Source organism: Urocampus carinirostris, chromosome 16, assembly GCF_059441175.1.
Source record: "Urocampus carinirostris isolate Australia breed hairy pipefish chromosome 16, RoL_Ucar_1.0, whole genome shotgun sequence".
Classification (NCBI taxonomy): domain Eukaryota; kingdom Metazoa; phylum Chordata; class Actinopteri; order Syngnathiformes; family Syngnathidae; genus Urocampus; species Urocampus carinirostris.
The window spans coordinates 24,973,834-24,993,833 of record NC_142364.1 but is presented as its reverse complement, the minus strand read 5'-3'; the positions used below and the strand labels follow the sequence as shown (position 1 = coordinate 24,993,833).

Genomic DNA, 20,000 nt, shown 5'->3' with positions numbered 1-20,000 from the left:
GTCGTCGGCATAGGGGGATTCCCCGGTTACGGGGGTCCCGCGCACGGCCGCCGCCTTTCGCCCGTCGCTGGCGGTCGCCTGTCGTCGCGCCGCGCCGCGCTACTGGGGTCGTCGGACGAGCGCGCTACCCCGCTCGCACGGAGGTAGCGCGACATCGCCCGCCGCCTTTTCTCGCGTCGCGCCGCGCCGCGTGGCGCCCGCCGAACTCGCTCCGACGCGCGGCCCGGGAGTGACCCGCGCCGCGCCCCCCGTCCCGTCCCGTCCCGGTCTACCCTCTTCCTCCGCCTGCGACGACCCGCCGCCCTCGGCGTCTGGCTCGTCGGGGGTGTACCGAGGCGGATCTGCTGCCGCTCGTACGTTAATGATCCTTCTGCAGGTTCACCTACAGAAACCTTGTTACGACTTTTACTTCCTCTAGATAGTCAAGTTCGACCGTCTTCTGGCACACCGCCGGAGCCGGGGCCGGCCCCGGCGGGGACTATCCGAGGACCTCACTAAGCCATCCGATCGGTAGTAGCGACGGGCGGTGTGTACAAAGGGCAGGGACTTAATCAACGCAGGCTAATGACCCGCGCTTACTGGGAATTCCTCGTTGGTGGGAAATAATTGCAATCCCCAGGCCCTGTCACGAGCGGGGTTCATAGGATTACCCGCGCCTGCCGGCGCGGGGATAGACGACGCGCTTATACGCTCAGTGTGGCGCGCGTGCAGCCCCGGACATCTAAGGGCATCACAGACCTGTTATTGCTCATTCTCGTGTGGCTGAGAGCCACTTGTCCCTCTAAGAAGTTTTCTGCCGCCGACCGCGCGGGGGGCCGCGGTACTATTTAGTATGTTTGAGTCTCGTTCGTTATCGGAATTAACCAGACAAATCGCTCCACCAACTACGAACGGCCATGCACCACCACCCACGGTATCGAGAAAGAGCCTTCAATCTGTCAATCCTTTCCGTGTCCGGGCCGGGTGAGGTTTCCCGTGTTGAGTCAAATTAAGCCGCATGCTCCACTCCTGGTGGTGCCCTTCCGTCAATTCCTTTAAGTTTCAGCTTTGCAACAATACTCCCCCCGGAACCCAGACACTTGGTCGGTTTCCCGGGTGCTGCTCGGCGGGTCATGGGAATAACGCCGCCGGATCGCGAGTCGGCATCGTTTATGGTCGGAACTAGGACGGTATCTGATCGTCTTCGAACCTCCGACTTTCGTTCTTGATTAATGAAAACATTCTTGGCAAATGCTTTCGCTCTCGTCCGTCTTGCGCCGGTCCAAGAATTTCACCTCTAGCGGCGCAGTACGAATGCCCCCGGCCGTCCCTCTTAATCATGGCCCCAGTTCATGACAACCCACAAAATAGAACCGGAGTCCTATTCCATTATTCCCAGCTGCGATATGCAGGGGCGGCCGTGTGGCCTGCTTTGAACACTCTAATTTCCTCAAAGTAAACGCTTCGGGCCCCGCGAGTGACACCCAGCGAAGGGCATCACGGGGGCTTTTGCCGAGAGGCAGGGGCTGGGACAGACGGATGCACGCCTCGCGGCGGACCGTCAGCTCGCGTCCCGGGGTCCAACTAGGAGCTTTTTAACTGCAGCAACTTTAAAATACGCTATTGGAGCTGGAATTACCGCGGCTGCTGGCACCAGACTTGCCCTCCAATGGATGCTGGCCGATGGGTTTGTGTTCGGCTCATTCCAATTACGGAGACTCGAACGAGTCCCGTATTGTTATTTTTCGTCACTACCTCCCCGTGTCGGGAGTGGGTAATTTGCGCGCCTGCTGCCTTCCTTGGATGTGGTAGCCGTTTCTCATGCTCCCTCTCCGGAATCGAACCCTGATTCCCCGTTACCCGTGGTCACCATGGTAGGCGCAGAGTCTACCATCGAAAGTTGATAGGGCAGACATTCGAATGAGTCGTCGCCGCCTCGGGTGGGCGAGCGATCGGCACGAGGTTATCCTGAGTCAACACAAAGGGGGGGCCGGGCCGGCGGAACGAGGACCGGCGCGCGCGGAGCCGCCCGCGCCGCTTACGCCCCCGCCCGGAGAGGCGGAGGCCGGACGCGGGGGACGCGCGCGACGGCTGAGCCCCCGCCCGCCGGACACCGCGTGGGTTTTTGTGTCTGATAAATGCACGCGTCCCCGGGGCGAGGCCGGAGCCCCGCCCGCGAGTCGGCGCTCGTTTGCATGTATTAGCTCTGGATTTGCCACAGTTATCCAAGTAACGGTGGAGCGATCAAAGGAACCATAACTGATTTAATGAGCCGTTCGCAGTTTCACTGTACTGGCCATTCGTACTTAGACATGCATGGCTTAATCTTGAAAACAAGCATATGCTACTGGCAGGATCAACCAGAGTGCGTCTGCCGCCGGGGGGGCGCTGCTGGTGGCGGTGCGGCCCTGGTCCGGGACGAGGCTGTGGCTACAGCCGGGCCCGGGGGGCCGCGCGACACTCGTATACGTTCGGACGGGCTGACGAGCGGGTGTCGTGAAACGATGTTTCGCGCGGAGCCCTAGCACGCGTGGCGTCGGGCTCCGCGACGGTCGGACGTCTGGGTGTGGCTCGAGACGGAAGCTCGACCTCGGTTCGTCTTGGTTCTGCCGCCAAAAGGTTCACGCCGAGGCATGGTTTCGCAAGAGGGCCCCGCGAGTGCCAGCCGTGGATCCCGCCTCACTCGTAACTCGTATCGGATTCGTCCGGCCTCACTTTCGTTCGCACATCGGACAGTTATACGTGTGCTTTAGTAGCTTCCGTTCCCTCTTAGTGAGGCCGTCCGTACGTACCGCCCCAGCTCTTTCTGAGGCGGGTATCCACTCGGCTCGGGGGGGCCCAACGTTTGCCTAGTATCCTCGGCGCTGGAGCTTGACCCGCAAAGCCGGAGGAGCCGCACGCCCGAACACCGGCTTGCGCCGGCCGACGTGGGCCCTCCGAGGCGGGTCTCGTGTGCCAATCGCTCAGTTGGGGAACCGGCAGGCCCGTGGGCCGACGCCGGCTCACCCGGGGGTGAAGGGTGCTTCGATGGAGGCCCCCTGTCAGCCTCCGCGGAAGTCCGGCTTCAATACTTTAAAGTTTGAAAAACTTAGACATTTTTCGAGAACCGGAGCTTAGAGGGGTACATGCAAAAGCCAGGGCCGCGGGAAGCGCCCTAAATACTTCAATACTTTAAAATTTGAAAAACTTAGAAATTTTTCGAGAACCGGCATCTTCCCTCGGTAATTGCGAGATGCGAGGCCGCCCCTAGCCTCTGCTCTGTCGGACTCAATGGTCACGGGTGGCCGCTGATTAGCCCTGGTGCTCACCTCTCAAAATTGCGAGTCCCTAATATAATTCTGGCTGTCGGCTGGAGAAGGGGGTATAAAATCGGCACTTGAGGGAACGCCGGGCCCTCAAGTTCGGGGCCCTCTAGCGGATTTTTGAGGTACTGCACTCCCATTGGAAATGCATTGGCCATACATGGGCGCTCCGTCCACTACAATGTAATTCCCTCACAATATCTGCCCCCGCGTGGCCGCGCGATGCTACTGCTGCCCCGTTGGGAATGAATGGGCCTTTCGGAGGCCATAAATACAGCGCCGCTGCATGGATTTTGGCGGTACTGCGGCTGTCGTTGAAAATACATGGACCCGTCTGAATGAATGGGCCTTTCGGATTCCATAAACCCAGCGCCGCTGCATGGATTTTGGCGGTACTGCGGCTGTCGCTGAAAATACATGGACCCGTCTGAATGAATGGGCCTTTCGGAGGCCATAAACTCAGCGCCGCTGCATGGATTTTGGCGGTACTGCGGCTGTCGCTGAAAATACATGGACCCGTCTGAATGAATGGACAAAATATAAATCAGACACTACAGAACACAAGCATAATCCAAGATTACAAAATCATCTCAGCCTTTAAAAGAAACAAAAACCTGAAAGACTACTTAGTAAAAAGTAAATTACCAGAAATCAACATAACACAAACGCAGGGCCCCACATTCTACAAACAAGCCACCACAGTTAGGAACACCGTCACCAACACAAACTACCTAATTAAACAAACAATCACACCTGCTACGGAAAACTGAAAATACATGGACCCGTCTGAATGTATGGGCCTTTCGGAGGCCATAAACTCAGCCAGCGCCGGGCCAGTGTTTGGGGTATTGTGCCCGCCACTAGTGGCTGAATACATAATAATAATAATAATAATAATAATTCCCTTGTATTGTCATTCTGTGTAACAATGTACACAGAACGAAATGTCGATTGCACTGGGCTAGTGTTGAGGGAACGTCGGGCCCTCAAGTTCGGTGGCTTGGAGCGGATTTTTGAGGTACTGCACTCCCATTGGAAATGCATGGGCGCTCCGTCCACTACAATGTAATTCCCTCACAATATCTGCCCCCGCGTGGCCGCGCGATGCTACTGCTGCCCCGTTGGGAATGAATGGGCCTTTCGGAGGCCATAAATACAGCGCCGCTGCATGGATTTTGGCGGTACTGCGGCTGTCGTTGAAAATACATGGACCCGTCTGAATGAATGGGCCTTTCGGATTCCATAAACCCAGCGCCGCTGCATGGATTTTGGCGGTACTGCGGCTGTCGCTGAAAATACATGGACCCGTCTGAATGAATGGGCCTTTCGGAGGCCATAAACTCAGCGCCGCTGCATGGATTTTGGCGGTACTGCGGCTGTCGCTGAAAATACATGGACCCGTCTGAATGAATGGACAAAATATAAATCAGACACTACAGAACACAAGCATAATCCAAGATTACAAAATCATCTCAGCCTTTAAAAGAAACAAAAACCTGAAAGACTACTTAGTAAAAAGTAAATTACCAGAAATCAACATAACACAAACGCAGGGCCCCACATTCTACAAACAAGCCACCACAGTTAGGAACACCGTCACCAACACAAACTACCTAATTAAACAAACAATCACACCTGCTACGGAAAACTGAAAATACATGGACCCGTCTGAATGTATGGGCCTTTCGGAGGCCATAAACTCAGCCAGCGCCGGGCCAGTGTTTGGGGTATTGTGCCCGCCACTAGTGGCTGAATACATAATAATAATAATAATAATAATAATTCCCTTGTATTGTCATTCTGTGTAACAATGTACACAGAACGAAATGTCGATTGCACTGGGCTAGTGTTGAGGGAACGTCGGGCCCTCAAGTTCGGTGGCTTGGAGCGGATTTTTGAGGTACTGCACTCCCATTGGAAATGCATGGGCGCTCCGTCCACTACAATGTAATTCCCTCACAATATCTGCCCCCGCGTGGCCGCGCGATGCTACTGCTGCCCCGTTGGGAATGAATGGGCCTTTCGGAGGCCATAAATACAGCGCCGCTGCATGGATTTTGGCGGTACTGCGGCTGTCGTTGAAAATACATGGACCCGTCTGAATGAATGGGCCTTTCGGATTCCATAAACCCAGCGCCGCTGCATGGATTTTGGCGGTACTGCGGCTGTCGCTGAAAATACATGGACCCGTCTGAATGAATGGGCCTTTCGGAGGCCATAAACTCAGCGCCGCTGCATGGATTTTGGCGGTACTGCGGCTGTCGCTGAAAATACATGGACCCGTCTGAATGAATGGACAAAATATAAATCAGACACTACAGAACACAAGCATAATCCAAGATTACAAAATCATCTCAGCCTTTAAAAGAAACAAAAACCTGAAAGACTACTTAGTAAAAAGTAAATTACCAGAAATCAACATAACACAAACGCAGGGCCCCACATTCTACAAACAAGCCACCACAGTTAGGAACACCGTCACCAACACAAACTACCTAATTAAACAAACAATCACACCTGCTACGGAAAACTGAAAATACATGGACCCGTCTGAATGTATGGGCCTTTCGGAGGCCATAAACTCAGCCAGCGCCGGGCCAGTGTTTGGGGTATTGTGCCCGCCACTAGTGGCTGAATACATAATAATAATAATAATAATAATAATTCCCTTGTATTGTCATTCTGTGTAACAATGTACACAGAACGAAATGTCGATTGCACTGGGCTAGTGTTGAGGGAACGTCGGGCCCTCAAGTTCGGTGGCTTGGAGCGGATTTTTGAGGTACTGCACTCCCATTGGAAATGCATGGGCGCTCCGTCCACTACAATGTAATTCCCTCACAATATCTGCCCCCGCGTGGCCGCGCGATGCTACTGCTGCCCCGTTGGGAATGAATGGGCCTTTCGGAGGCCATAAATACAGCGCCGCTGCATGGATTTTGGCGGTACTGCGGCTGTCGTTGAAAATACATGGACCCGTCTGAATGAATGGGCCTTTCGGATTCCATAAACCCAGCGCCGCTGCATGGATTTTGGCGGTACTGCGGCTGTCGCTGAAAATACATGGACCCGTCTGAATGAATGGACAAAATATAAATCAGACACTACAGAACACAAGCATAATCCAAGATTACAAAATCATCTCAGCCTTTAAAAGAAACAAAAACCTGAAAGACTACTTAGTAAAAAGTAAATTACCAGAAATCAACATAACACAAACGCAGGGCCCCACATTCTACAAACAAGCCACCACAGTTAGGAACACCGTCACCAACACAAACTACCTAATTAAACAAACAATCACACCTGCTACGGAAAACTGAAAATACATGGACCCGTCTGAATGTATGGGCCTTTCGGAGGCCATAAACTCAGCCAGCGCCGGGCCAGTGTTTGGGGTATTGTGCCCGCCACTAGTGGCTGAATACATAATAATAATAATAATAATAATAATTCCCTTGTATTGTCATTCTGTGTAACAATGTACACAGAACGAAATGTCGATTGCACTGGGCTAGTGTTGAGGGAACGTCGGGCCCTCAAGTTCGGTGGCTTGGAGCGGATTTTTGAGGTACTGCACTCCCATTGGAAATGCATGGGCGCTCCGTCCACTACAATGTAATTCCCTCACAATATCTGCCCCCGCGTGGCCGCGCGATGCTACTGCTGCCCCGTTGGGAATGAATGGGCCTTTCGGAGGCCATAAATACAGCGCCGCTGCATGGATTTTGGCGGTACTGCGGCTGTCGTTGAAAATACATGGACCCGTCTGAATGAATGGGCCTTTCGGATTCCATAAACCCAGCGCCGCTGCATGGATTTTGGCGGTACTGCGGCTGTCGCTGAAAATACATGGACCCGTCTGAATGAATGGGCCTTTCGGAGGCCATAAACTCAGCGCCGCTGCATGGATTTTGGCGGTACTGCGGCTGTCGCTGAAAATACATGGACCCGTCTGAATGAATGGACAAAATATAAATCAGACACTACAGAACACAAGCATAATCCAAGATTACAAAATCATCTCAGCCTTTAAAAGAAACAAAAACCTGAAAGACTACTTAGTAAAAAGTAAATTACCAGAAATCAACATAACACAAACGCAGGGCCCCACATTCTACAAACAAGCCACCACAGTTAGGAACACCGTCACCAACACAAACTACCTAATTAAACAAACAATCACACCTGCTACGGAAAACTGAAAATACATGGACCCGTCTGAATGTATGGGCCTTTCGGAGGCCATAAACTCAGCCAGCGCCGGGCCAGTGTTTGGGGTATTGTGCCCGCCACTAGTGGCTGAATACATAATAATAATAATAATAATAATAATTCCCTTGTATTGTCATTCTGTGTAACAATGTACACAGAACGAAATGTCGATTGCACTGGGCTAGTGTTGAGGGAACGTCGGGCCCTCAAGTTCGGTGGCTTGGAGCGGATTTTTGAGGTACTGCACTCCCATTGGAAATGCATGGGCGCTCCGTCCACTACAATGTAATTCCCTCACAATATCTGCCCCCGCGTGGCCGCGCGATGCTACTGCTGCCCCGTTGGGAATGAATGGGCCTTTCGGAGGCCATAAATACAGCGCCGCTGCATGGATTTTGGCGGTACTGCGGCTGTCGTTGAAAATACATGGACCCGTCTGAATGAATGGGCCTTTCGGATTCCATAAACCCAGCGCCGCTGCATGGATTTTGGCGGTACTGCGGCTGTCGCTGAAAATACATGGACCCGTCTGAATGAATGGACAAAATATAAATCAGACACTACAGAACACAAGCATAATCCAAGATTACAAAATCATCTCAGCCTTTAAAAGAAACAAAAACCTGAAAGACTACTTAGTAAAAAGTAAATTACCAGAAATCAACATAACACAAACGCAGGGCCCCACATTCTACAAACAAGCCACCACAGTTAGGAACACCGTCACCAACACAAACTACCTAATTAAACAAACAATCACACCTGCTACGGAAAACTGAAAATACATGGACCCGTCTGAATGTATGGGCCTTTCGGAGGCCATAAACTCAGCCAGCGCCGGGCCAGTGTTTGGGGTATTGTGCCCGCCACTAGTGGCTGAATACATAATAATAATAATAATAATAATAATTCCCTTGTATTGTCATTCTGTGTAACAATGTACACAGAACGAAATGTCGATTGCACTGGGCTAGTGTTGAGGGAACGTCGGGCCCTCAAGTTCGGTGGCTTGGAGCGGATTTTTGAGGTACTGCACTCCCATTGGAAATGCAAGGGCGCTCCGTCCACTACAATGTAATTCCCTCACAATATCTGCCCCCGCGTGGCCGCGCGATGCTACTGCTGCCCCGTTGGGAATGAATGGGCCTTTCGGAGGCCATAAATACAGCGCCGCTGCATGGATTTTGGCGGTACTGCGGCTGTCGTTGAAAATACATGGACCCGTCTGAATGAATGGGCCTTTCGGAGGCCATAAACTCAGCGCCTCTGCATGGATTTTGGCGGTACTGCGGCTGTCGCTGAAAATACATGGACCCGTCTGAATGAATGGGCCTTTCGGAGGCCATAAATCCAGCGCCGCTGCATGGATTTTGGCGGTACTGCGGCTGTCGCTGAAAATACATGGACCCGTCTGAATGAATGGACAAAATATAAATCAGACACTACAGAACACAAGCATAATCCAAGATTACAAAATCATCTCAGCCTTTAAAAGAAACAAAAACCTGAAAGACTACTTAGTAAAAAGTAAATTACCAGAAATCAACATAACACAAACGCAGGGCCCCACATTCTACAAACAAGCCACCACAGTTAGGAACACCGTCACCAACACAAACTACCTAATTAAACAAACAATCACACCTGCTACGGAAAACTGAAAATACATGGACCCGTCTGAATGTATGGGCCTTTCAGAGGCCATAAACTCAGCCAGCGCCGGGCCAGTGTTTGGGGTATTGTGCCCGCCACTAGTGGCTGAATACATAATAATAATAATAATAATAATAATTCCCTTGTATTGTCATTCTGTGTAACAATGTACACAGAACGAAATGTCGATTGCACTGGGCTAGTGTTGAGGGAACGTCGGGCCCTCAAGTTCGGTGGCTTGGAGCGGATTTTTGAGGTACTGCACTCCCATTGGAAATGCATGGGCGCTCCGTCCACTACCATGTAATTCCCTCACAATATCTGCCCCTGCGTGGCCGCGGGATGCTACTGCAGCCCCGTTGGTAATGAATGGGCCTTTCGGAGGCCATAAATACAGCGCCGCTGCATGGATTTTGGCGGTACTGCTGCTGTCGCTGAAAATACATGGACCCGTCTGAATGAATGGGCCTTTCGGAGGCCATAAACTCAGCGCCTCTGCATGGATTTTGGCGGTACTGCGGCTGTCGCTGAAAATACATGGACCCGTCTGAATGAATGGGCCTTTCGGAGGCCATAAATCCAGCGCCGCTGCATGGATTTTGGCGGTACTGCTGCTGTCGTTGAAAATACATGGACCCGTCTGAATGTATGGGCCTTTCGGAGGCCATATACTCAGCGCCGGGCCGGTGTTTGGGGAATCGTGCCCGCCACTAGTGGCTGAATCCCGGGCTAGTGTTGGGGGACTTGTGCCCGCCAATAGTGGCTGAATCCCGGGCTAGTGTTGGGGGACTTGTGCCCGCCAATAGTGGCTGAAATCCGCGCCGGTGTTTGGGGAAATGTGCGCGTATTATCGGGCCGGTGTTTGGGGAATTGCGCGCGTATTATCGGGCCGGTGTTTGGGGAATTGTGCGCGTATTATCGGGCCGGTGTTTGGGGATATGCGCGCGTATTATCGGACCGGTGTTTGGGGAATCGTGCCCGCCACTAGTGGCTGAATCCCGGGCTAGTGTTGGGGGACTTGTGCCCGCCAATAGTGGCTGAAATCCGCGCCGGTGTTTGGGGAATTGTGCGCGTATTATCGGGCCGGTGTTTGGGGATATGCGCGCGTATTATCGGACCGGTGTTTGGGGAATTGTGCCCGCCACTAGTGGCTGAGAACTTGGCTAGTGTTTGGGGACTTGTGCCCGCCACTAGTGGCTGAAATCCGGGCCGGTGTTTGGGGAATTGTGCGCGTATTATCGGGCCGGTGTTTGGGGATATGCGCGCGTATTATCGGACCGGTGTTTGGGGAATCGTGCCCGCCACTAGTGGCTGAATCCCGGGCTAGTGTTGGGGGACTTGTGCCCGCCAATAGTGGCTGAAATCCGCGCCGGTGTTTGGGGAATTGTGCGCGTATTATCGGGCCGGTGTTTGGGGATATGCGCGCGTATTATCGGACCGGTGTTTGGGGAATTGTGCCCGCCACTAGTGGCTGAGAACTTGGCTAGTGTTTGGGGACTTGTGCCCGCCACTAGTGGCTGAAATCCGGGCCGGTGTTTGGGGAATTGTGCGCGTATTATCGGGCCGGTGTTTGGGGATATGCGCGCGTATTATCGGACCGGTGTTTGGGGAATCGTGCCCGCCACTAGTGGCTGAATCCCGGGCTAGTGTTGGGGGACTTGTGCCCGCCAATAGTGGCTGAAATCCGCGCCGGTGTTTGGGGAATTGTGCGCGTATTATCGGGCCGGTGTTTGGGGATATGCGCGCGTATTATCGGACCGGTGTTTGGGGAATTGTGCCCGCCACTAGTGGCTGAGAACTTGGCTAGTGTTTGGGGACTTGTGCCCGCCACTAGTGGCTGAAATCCGGGCCGGTGTTTGGGGAATTGTGCGCGTATTATCGGGCCGGTGTTTGGGGATATGCGCGCGTATTATCGGACCGGTGTTTGGGGAATCGTGCCCGCCACTAGTGGCTGAATCCCGGGCTAGTGTTGGGGGACTTGTGCCCGCCAATAGTGGCTGAAATCCGCGCCGGTGTTTGGGGAATTGTGCGCGTATTATCGGGCCGGTGTTTGGGGATATGCGCGCGTATTATCGGACCGGTGTTTGGGGAATTGTGCCCGCCACTAGTGGCTGAGAACTTGGCTAGTGTTTGGGGACTTGTGCCCGCCACTAGTGGCTGAAATCCGGGCCGGTGTTTGGGGAATTGTGCGCGTATTATCGGGCCGGTGTTTGGGGATATGCGCGCGTATTATCGGACCGGTGTTTGGGGAATCGTGCCCGCCACTAGTGGCTGAATCCCGGGCTAGTGTTGGGGGACTTGTGCCCGCCAATAGTGGCTGAAATCCGCGCCGGTGTTTGGGGAATTGTGCGCGTATTATCGGGCCGGTGTTTGGGGATATGCGCGCGTATTATCGGACCGGTGTTTGGGGAATTGTGCCCGCCACTAGTGGCTGAGAACTTGGCTAGTGTTGGGGGACTTGTGCCCGCCACTAGTGGCTGAAATCCGGGCCGGTGTTTGGGGAATTGTGCGCGTATTATCGGGCCGGTGTTTGGGGATATGCGCGCGTATTATCGGACCGGTGTTTGGGGAATCGTGCCCGCCACTAGTGGCTGAATCCCGGGCTAGTGTTGGGGGACTTGTGCCCGCCAATAGTGGCTGAAATCCGCGCCGGTGTTTGGGGAATTGTGCGCGTATTATCGGGCCGGTGTTTGGGGATATGCGCGCGTATTATCGGACCGGTGTTTGGGGAATTGTGCCCGCCACTAGTGGCTGAGAACTTGGCTAGTGTTTGGGGACTTGTGCCCGCCACTAGTGGCTGAAATCCGGGCCGGTGTTTGGGGAATTGTGCGCGTATTATCGGGCCGGTGTTTGGGGATATGCGCGCGTATTATCGGACCGGTGTTTGGGGAATCGTGCCCGCCACTAGTGGCTGAATCCCGGGCTAGTGTTGGGGGACTTGTGCCCGCCAATAGTGGCTGAAATCCGCGCCGGTGTTTGGGGAATTGTGCGCGTATTATCGGGCCGGTGTTTGGGGATATGCGCGCGTATTATCGGACCGGTGTTTGGGGAATTGTGCCCGCCACTAGTGGCTGAGAACTTGGCTAGTGTTTGGGGACTTGTGCCCGCCACTAGTGGCTGAAATCCGGGCCGGTGTTTGGGGAATTGTGCGCGTATTATCGGGCCGGTGTTTGGGGATATGCGCGCGTATTATCGGACCGGTGTTTGGGGAATCGTGCCCGCCACTAGTGGCTGAATCCCGGGCTAGTGTTGGGGGACTTGTGCCCGCCAATAGTGGCTGAAATCCGCGCCGGTGTTTGGGGAATTGTGCGCGTATTATCGGGCCGGTGTTTGGGGATATGCGCGCGTATTATCGGACCGGTGTTTGGGGAATTGTGCCCGCCACTAGTGGCTGAGAACTTGGCTAGTGTTTGGGGACTTGTGCCCGCCACTAGTGGCTGAAATCCGGGCCGGTGTTTGGGGAATTGTGCGCGTATTATCGGGCCGGTGTTTGGGGATATGCGCGCGTATTATCGGACCGGTGTTTGGGGAATCGTGCCCGCCACTAGTGGCTGAATCCCGGGCTAGTGTTGGGGGACTTGTGCCCGCCAATAGTGGCTGAAATCCGCGCCGGTGTTTGGGGAATTGTGCGCGTATTATCGGGCCGGTGTTTGGGGATATGCGCGCGTATTATCGGACCGGTGTTTGGGGAATCGTGCCCGCCACTAGTGGCTGAATCCCGGGCTAGTGTTGGGGGACTTGTGCCCGCCAATAGTGGCTGAAATCCGCGCCGGTGTTTGGGGAATTGTGCGCGTATTATCGGGCCGGTGTTTGGGGATATGCGCGCGTATTATCGGACCGGTGTTTGGGGAATTGTGCCCGCCACTAGTGGCTGAGAACTTGGCTAGTGTTTGGGGACTTGTGCCCGCCACTAGTGGCTGAAATCCGGGCCGGTGTTTGGGGAATTGTGCGCGTATTATCGGGCCGGTGTTTGGGGATATGCGCGCGTATTATCGGACCGGTGTTTGGGGAATCGTGCCCGCCACTAGTGGCTGAATCCCGGGCTAGTGTTGGGGGACTTGTGCCCGCCAATAGTGGCTGAAATCCGCGCCGGTGTTTGGGGAATTGTGCGCGTATTATCGGGCCGGTGTTTGGGGATATGCGCGCGTATTATCGGACCGGTGTTTGGGGAATCGTGCCCGCCACTAGTGGCTGAGAACTTGGCTAGTGTTTGGGGACTTGTGCCCGCCACTAGTGGCTGAAATCCGGGCCGGTGTTTGGGGAATTGTGCGCGTATTATCGGGCCGGTGTTTGGGGATATGCGCGCGTATTATCGGACCGGTGTTTGGGGAATCGTGCCCGCCACTAGTGGCTGAATCCCGGGCTAGTGTTGGGGGACTTGTGCCCGCCAATAGTGGCTGAAATCCGCGCCGGTGTTTGGGGAATTGTGCGCGTATTATCGGGCCGGTGTTTGGGGATATGCGCGCGTATTATCGGACCGGTGTTTGGGGAATTGTGCCCGCCACTAGTGGCTGAGAACTTGGCTAGTGTTTGGGGACTTGTGCCCGCCACTAGTGGCTGAAATCCGGGCCGGTGTTTGGGGAATTGTGCGCGTATTATCGGGCCGGTGTTTGGGGATATGCGCGCGTATTATCGGACCGGTGTTTGGGGAATCGTGCCCGCCACTAGTGGCTGAATCCCGGGCTAGTGTTGGGGGACTTGTGCCCGCCAATAGTGGCTGAAATCCGCGCCGGTGTTTGGGGAATTGTGCGCGTATTATCGGGCCGGTGTTTGGGGATATGCGCGCGTATTATCGGACCGGTGTTTGGGGAATTGTGCCCGCCACTAGTGGCTGAGAACTTGGCTAGTGTTTGGGGACTTGTGCCCGCCACTAGTGGCTGAAATCCGGGCCGGTGTTTGGGGAATTGTGCGCGTATTATCGGGCCGGTGTTTGGGGATATGCGCGCGTATTATCGGACCGGTGTTTGGGGAATCGTGCCCGCCACTAGTGGCTGAATCCCGGGCTAGTGTTGGGGGACTTGTGCCCGCCAATAGTGGCTGAAATCCGCGCCGGTGTTTGGGGAATTGTGCGCGTATTATCGGGCCGGTGTTTGGGGATATGCGCGCGTATTATCGGACCGGTGTTTGGGGAATTGTGCCCGCCACTAGTGGCTGAGAACTTGGCTAGTGTTTGGGGACTTGTGCCCGCCACTAGTGGCTGAAATCCGGGCCGGTGTTTGGGGAATTGTGCGCGTATTATCGGGCCGGTGTTTGGGGATATGCGCGCGTATTATCGGACCGGTGTTTGGGGAATCGTGCCCGCCACTAGTGGCTGAATCCCGGGCTAGTGTTGGGGGACTTGTGCCCGCCAATAGTGGCTGAAATCCGCGCCGGTGTTTGGGGAATTGTGCGCGTATTATCGGGCCGGTGTTTGGGGATATGCGCGCGTATTATCGGACCGGTGTTTGGGGAATTGTGCCCGCCACTAGTGGCTGAGAACTGGGCTAGTGTTGGGGGACTTGTGCCCGCCACTAGTGGCTGAAATCCGGGCCGGTGTTTGGGGAATTGTGCGCGTATTATCGGGCCGGTGTTTGGGGATATGCGCGCGTATTATCGGGCCGGTGTTTGGGGATATGCGCGCGTATTATCGGACCGGTGTTTGGGGAATCGTGCCCGCCACTAGTGGCTGAATCCCGGGCTAGTGTTGGGGGACTTGTGCCCGCCAATAGTGGCTGAAATCCGCGCCGGTGTTTGGGGAATTGTGCGCGTATTATCGGGCCGGTGTTTGGGGATATGCGCGCGTATTATCGGACCGGTGTTTGGGGAATCGTGCCCGCCACTAGTGGCTGAATCCCGGGCTAGTGTTGGGGGACTTGTGCCCGCCAATAGTGGCTGAAATCCGCGCCGGTGTTTGGGGAATTGTGCGCGTATTATCGGGCCGGTGTTTGGGGATATGCGCGCGTATTATCGGACCGGTGTTTGGGGAATTGTGCCCGCCACTAGTGGCTGAATCCCGGGCTAGTGTTGGGGGACTTGTGCCCGCCACTAGTGGCTGAAATCCGCGCCGGTGTTTGGGGAATTGTGCGCGTATTATCGGGCCGGTGTTTGGGGATATGCGCGCGTATTATCGGACCGGTGTTTGGGGAATCGTGCCCGCCACTAGTGGCTGAATCCCGGGCTAGTGTTGGGGGACTTGTGCCCGCCAATAGTGGCTGAAATCCGCGCCGGTGTTTGGGGAATTGTGCGCGTATTATCGGGCCGGTGTTTGGGGATATGCGCGCGTATTATCGGACCGGTGTTTGGGGAATTGTGCCCGCCACTAGTGGCTGAGAACTGGGCTAGTGTTGGGGGACTTGTGCCCGCCACTAGTGGCTGAAATCCGGGCCGGTGTTTGGGGAATTGTGCGCGTATTATCGGGCCGGTGTTTGGGGATATGCGCGCGTATTATCGGGCCGGTGTTTGGGGATATGCGCGCGTATTATCGGACCGGTGTTTGGGGAATCGTGCCCGCCACTAGTGGCTGAATCCCGGGCTAGTGTTGGGGGACTTGTGCCCGCCAATAGTGGCTGAAATCCGCGCCGGTGTTTGGGGAATTGTGCGCGTATTATCGGGCCGGTGTTTGGGGATATGCGCGCGTATTATCGGACCGGTGTTTGGGGAATCGTGCCCGCCACTAGTGGCTGAATCCCGGGCTAGTGTTGGGGGACTTGTGCCCGCCAATAGTGGCTGAAATCCGCGCCGGTGTTTGGGGAATTGTGCGCGTATTATCGGGCCGGTGTTTGGGGATATGCGCGCGTATTATCGGACCGGTGTTTGGGGAATTGTGCCCGCCACTAGTGGCTGAGAACTTGGCTAGTGTTTGGGGACTTGTGCCCGCCACTAGTGGCTGAAATCCGGGCCGGTGTTTGGGGAATTGTGCGCGTATTATCGGGCCGGTGTTTGGGGATATGCGCGCGTATTATCGGACCGGTGTTTGGGGAATCGTGCCCGCCACTAGTGGCTGAATCCCGGGCTAGTGTTGGGGGACTTGTGCCCGCCAATAGTGGCTGAGAACTTGGCTAGTGTTGGGGGACTTGTGCCCGCCACTAGTGGCTGAAATCCGCGCCGGTGTTTGGGGAATTGTGCGCGTATTATCGGGCCGGTGTTTGGGGAATCGTGCCCGCCACTAGTGGCTGAATCCCGGGCTAGTGTTGGGGGACTTGTGCCCGCCAATAGTGGCTGAAATCCGCGCCGGTGTTTGGGGAATTGTGCGCGTATTATCGGGCCGGTGTTTGGGGATATGCGCGCGTATTATCGGACCGGTGTTTGGGGAATCGTGCCCGCCACTAGTGGCTGAATCCCGGGCTAGTGTTGGGGGACTTGTGCCCGCCAATAGTGGCTGAAATCCGCGCCGGTGTTTGGGGAATTGTGCGCGTATTATCGGGCCGGTGTTTGGGGATATGCGCGCGTATTATCGGGCCGGTGTTTGGGGATATGCGCGCGTATTATCGGACCGGTGTTTGGGGAATCGTGCCCGCCACTAGTGGCTGAATCCCGGGCTAGTGTTGGGGGACTTGTGCCCGCCAATAGTGGCTGAAATCCGCGCCGGTGTTTGGGGAATTGTGCGCGTATTATCGGGCCGGTGTTTGGGGATATGCGCGCGTATTATCGGACCGGTGTTTGGGGAATCGTGCCCGCCACTAGTGGCTGAATCCCGGGCTAGTGTTGGGGGACTTGTGCCCGCCAATAGTGGCTGAAATCCGCGCCGGTGTTTGGGGAATTGTGCGCGTATTATCGGGCCGGTGTTTGGGGATATGCGCGCGTATTATCGGACCGGTGTTTGGGGAATTGTGCCCGCCACTAGTGGCTGAGAACTGGGCTAGTGTTGGGGGACTTGTGCCCTCCAATAGTGGCTGAAATCCGGGCTAGTGTTGAGGGACTTGTGCCCGCCAATAGTGGCTGAAATCCGCGCCGGTGTTTGGGGAATTGTGCGCGTATTATCGGGCCGGTGTTTGGGGATATGCGCGCGTATTATCGGACCGGTGTTTGGGGAATCGTGCCCGCCACTAGTGGCTGAATCCCGGGCTAGTGTTGGGGGACTTGTGCCCGCCACTAGTGGCTGAAATCCGGGCCGGTGTTTGGGGAATTGTGCGCATATTATCGGGCCGGTGTTTGGGGATATGCGCGCGTATTATCGGGCCGGTGTTTGGGGATATGCGCGCGTATTATCGGACCGGTGTTTGGGGATATGCGCGCGTATTATCGGACCGGTGTTTGGGGAATCGTGCCCGCCACTAGTGGCTGAATCCCGGGCTAGTGTTGGGGGACTTGTGCCCGCCAATAGTGGCTGAAATCCGCGCCGGTGTTTGGGGAATTGTGCGCGTATTATCGGGCCGGTGTTTGGGGATATGCGCGCGTATTATCGGACCGGTGTTTGGGGAATCGTGCCCGCCACTAGTGGCTGAATCCCGGGCTAGTGTTGGGGGACTTGTGCCCGCCAATAGTGGCTGAAATCCGCGCCGGTGTTTGGGGAATTGTGCGCGTATTATCGGGCCGGTGTTTGGGGATATGCGCGCGTATTATCGGACCGGTGTTTGGGGAATCGTGCCCGCCACTAGTGGCTGAATCCCGGGCTAGTGTTGGGGGACTTGTGCCCGCCAATAGTGGCTGAAATCCGCGCCGGTGTTTGGGGAATTGTGCGCGTATTATCGGGCCGGTGTTTGGGGATATGCGCGCGTATTATCGGACCGGTGTTTGGGGAATTGTGCCCGCCACTAGTGGCTGAATCCCGGGCTAGTGTTGGGGGACTTGTGCCCGCCAATAGTGGCTGAAATCCGCGCCGGTGTTTGGGGAATTGTGCGCGTATTATCGGGCCGGTGTTTGGGGATATGCGCGCGTATTATCGGACCGGTGTTTGGGGAATTGTGCCCGCCACTAGTGGCTGAGAACTTGGCTAGTGTTTGGGGACTTGTGCCCGCCAATAGTGGCTGAAATCCGCGCCGGTGTTTGGGGAATTGTGCGCGTATTATCGGGCCGGTGTTTGGGGATATGCGCGCGTATTATCGGACCGGTGTTTGGGGAATCGTGCCCGCCACTAGTGGCTGAATCCCGGGCTAGTGTTGGGGGACTTGTGCCCGCCAATAGTGGCTGAAATCCGCGCCGGTGTTTGGGGAATTGTGCGCGTATTATCGGGCCGGTGTTTGGGGATATGCGCGCGTATTATCGGACCGGTGTTTGGGGAATTGTGCGCGTATTATCGGGCCGGTGTTTGGGGATATGCGCGCGTATTATCGGACCGGTGTTTGGGGAATTGTGCCCGCCACTAGTGGCTGAGAACTTGGCTAGTGTTTGGGGACTTGTGCCCGCCAATAGTGGCTGAAATCCGCGCCGGTGTTTGGGGAATTGTGCGCGTATTATCGGGCCGGTGTTTGGGGATATGCGCGCGTATTATCGGACCGGTGTTTGGGGAATCGTGCCCGCCACTAGTGGCTGAATCCCGGGCTAGTGTTGGGGGACTTGTGCCCGCCAATAGTGGCTGAAATCCGCGCCGGTGTTTGGGGAATTGTGCGCGTATTATCGGGCCGGTGTTTGGGGATATGCGCGCGTATTATCGGACCGGTGTTTGGGGAATCGTGCCCGCCACTAGTGGCTGAATCCCGGGCTAGTGTTGGGGGACTTGTGCCCGCCAATAGTGGCTGAAATCCGCGCCGGTGTTTGGGGAATTGTGCGCGTATTATCGGGCCGGTGTTTGGGGATATGCGCGCGTATTATCGGACCGGTGTTTGGGGAATCGTGCCCGCCACTAGTGGCTGAATCCCGGGCTAGTGTTGGGGGACTTGTGCCCGCCAATAGTGGCTGAAATCCGCGCCGGTGTTTGGGGAATTGTGCGCGTATTATCGGGCCGGTGTTTGGGGAATTGCGCGCGTATTATCGGGCCGGTGTTTGGGGATATGCGCGCGTATTATCGGACCGGTGTTTGGGGAATCGTGCCCGCCACTAGTGGCTGAATCCCGGGCTAGTGTTGGGGGACTAGTGGTCGTAAAACCGGGCCGGTGTTTGGGGACTTATAGGCCGACACTAGTGGCTCAAAACCGGGCTGCCGTTTGGGGACTTGTCGGGCCAACATTGGCTTGCAGCACTTGGAAAATTGCACTAAGTCCGATTGTCGGGTCACCAGGGGCTCGTGGGACTTAGAATTTGTGCCACTCCCCGGCCAGTGTTTGGGGACCGGCTGCCGCCTCCTGTGGGCCGGTCCCCGGCCGGTGTTTGGGGACCGGCTGCCGCCTCCTGTGGGCCGGTCCCCGGCTGGTGTTTGGGGACCGGCTGCCGCCTCCTGTGGGCCGGTCCCCGGCCGGTGTTTGGGGACCGGCTGCCGCCTCTTGTGGGCCGGTCCCCGGCTGGTGTTTGGGGACCGGCTGCCGCCTCTTGTGGGCCGGTCCCCGGCTGGTGTTTGGGGACTGGCTGCCGCCTCTTGTGGGCCGGTCCCCGGCTGGTGTTTGGGGACCGGCTGCCGCCTCCTGTGGGCCGGTCCCCGGCTGGTGTTTGGGGACCGGCTGCCGCCTCCTGTGGGCCGGTCCCCGGCCGGTGTTTGGGGACCGGCTGCCGCCTCCTGTGGGCCGGTCCCCGGCCGGTGTTTGGGGACCGGCTGCCGCCTCTTGTGGGCCGGTCCCCGGCTGGTGTTTGGGGACCGGCTGCCGCCTCCTGTGGGCCGGTCCCCGGCTGGTGTTTGGGGACCGGCTGCCGCCTCCTGTGGGCCGGTCCCCGGCCGGTGTTTGGGGACCGGCTGCCGCCTCCTGTGGGCCGGTCCCCGGCTGGTGTTTGGGGACCGGCTGCCGCCTCCTGTGGGCCGGTCCCCGGCCGGTGTTTGGGGACCGGCTGCCGCCTCTTGTGGGC

General features: G+C 56.1%; 1 non-coding gene across 1 annotated transcript; it reads right to left on the bottom strand.

The window, feature by feature from the left end:
- Positions 1-359: 359 nt before the first annotated feature.
- Positions 360-2,346, bottom strand: LOC148350819 (18S ribosomal RNA). Its single transcript, XR_015847166.1, has one exon. It is a non-coding gene; the product is annotated as an 18S ribosomal RNA (ribosomal RNA).
- Positions 2,347-20,000: the final 17,654 nt, after the last annotated feature.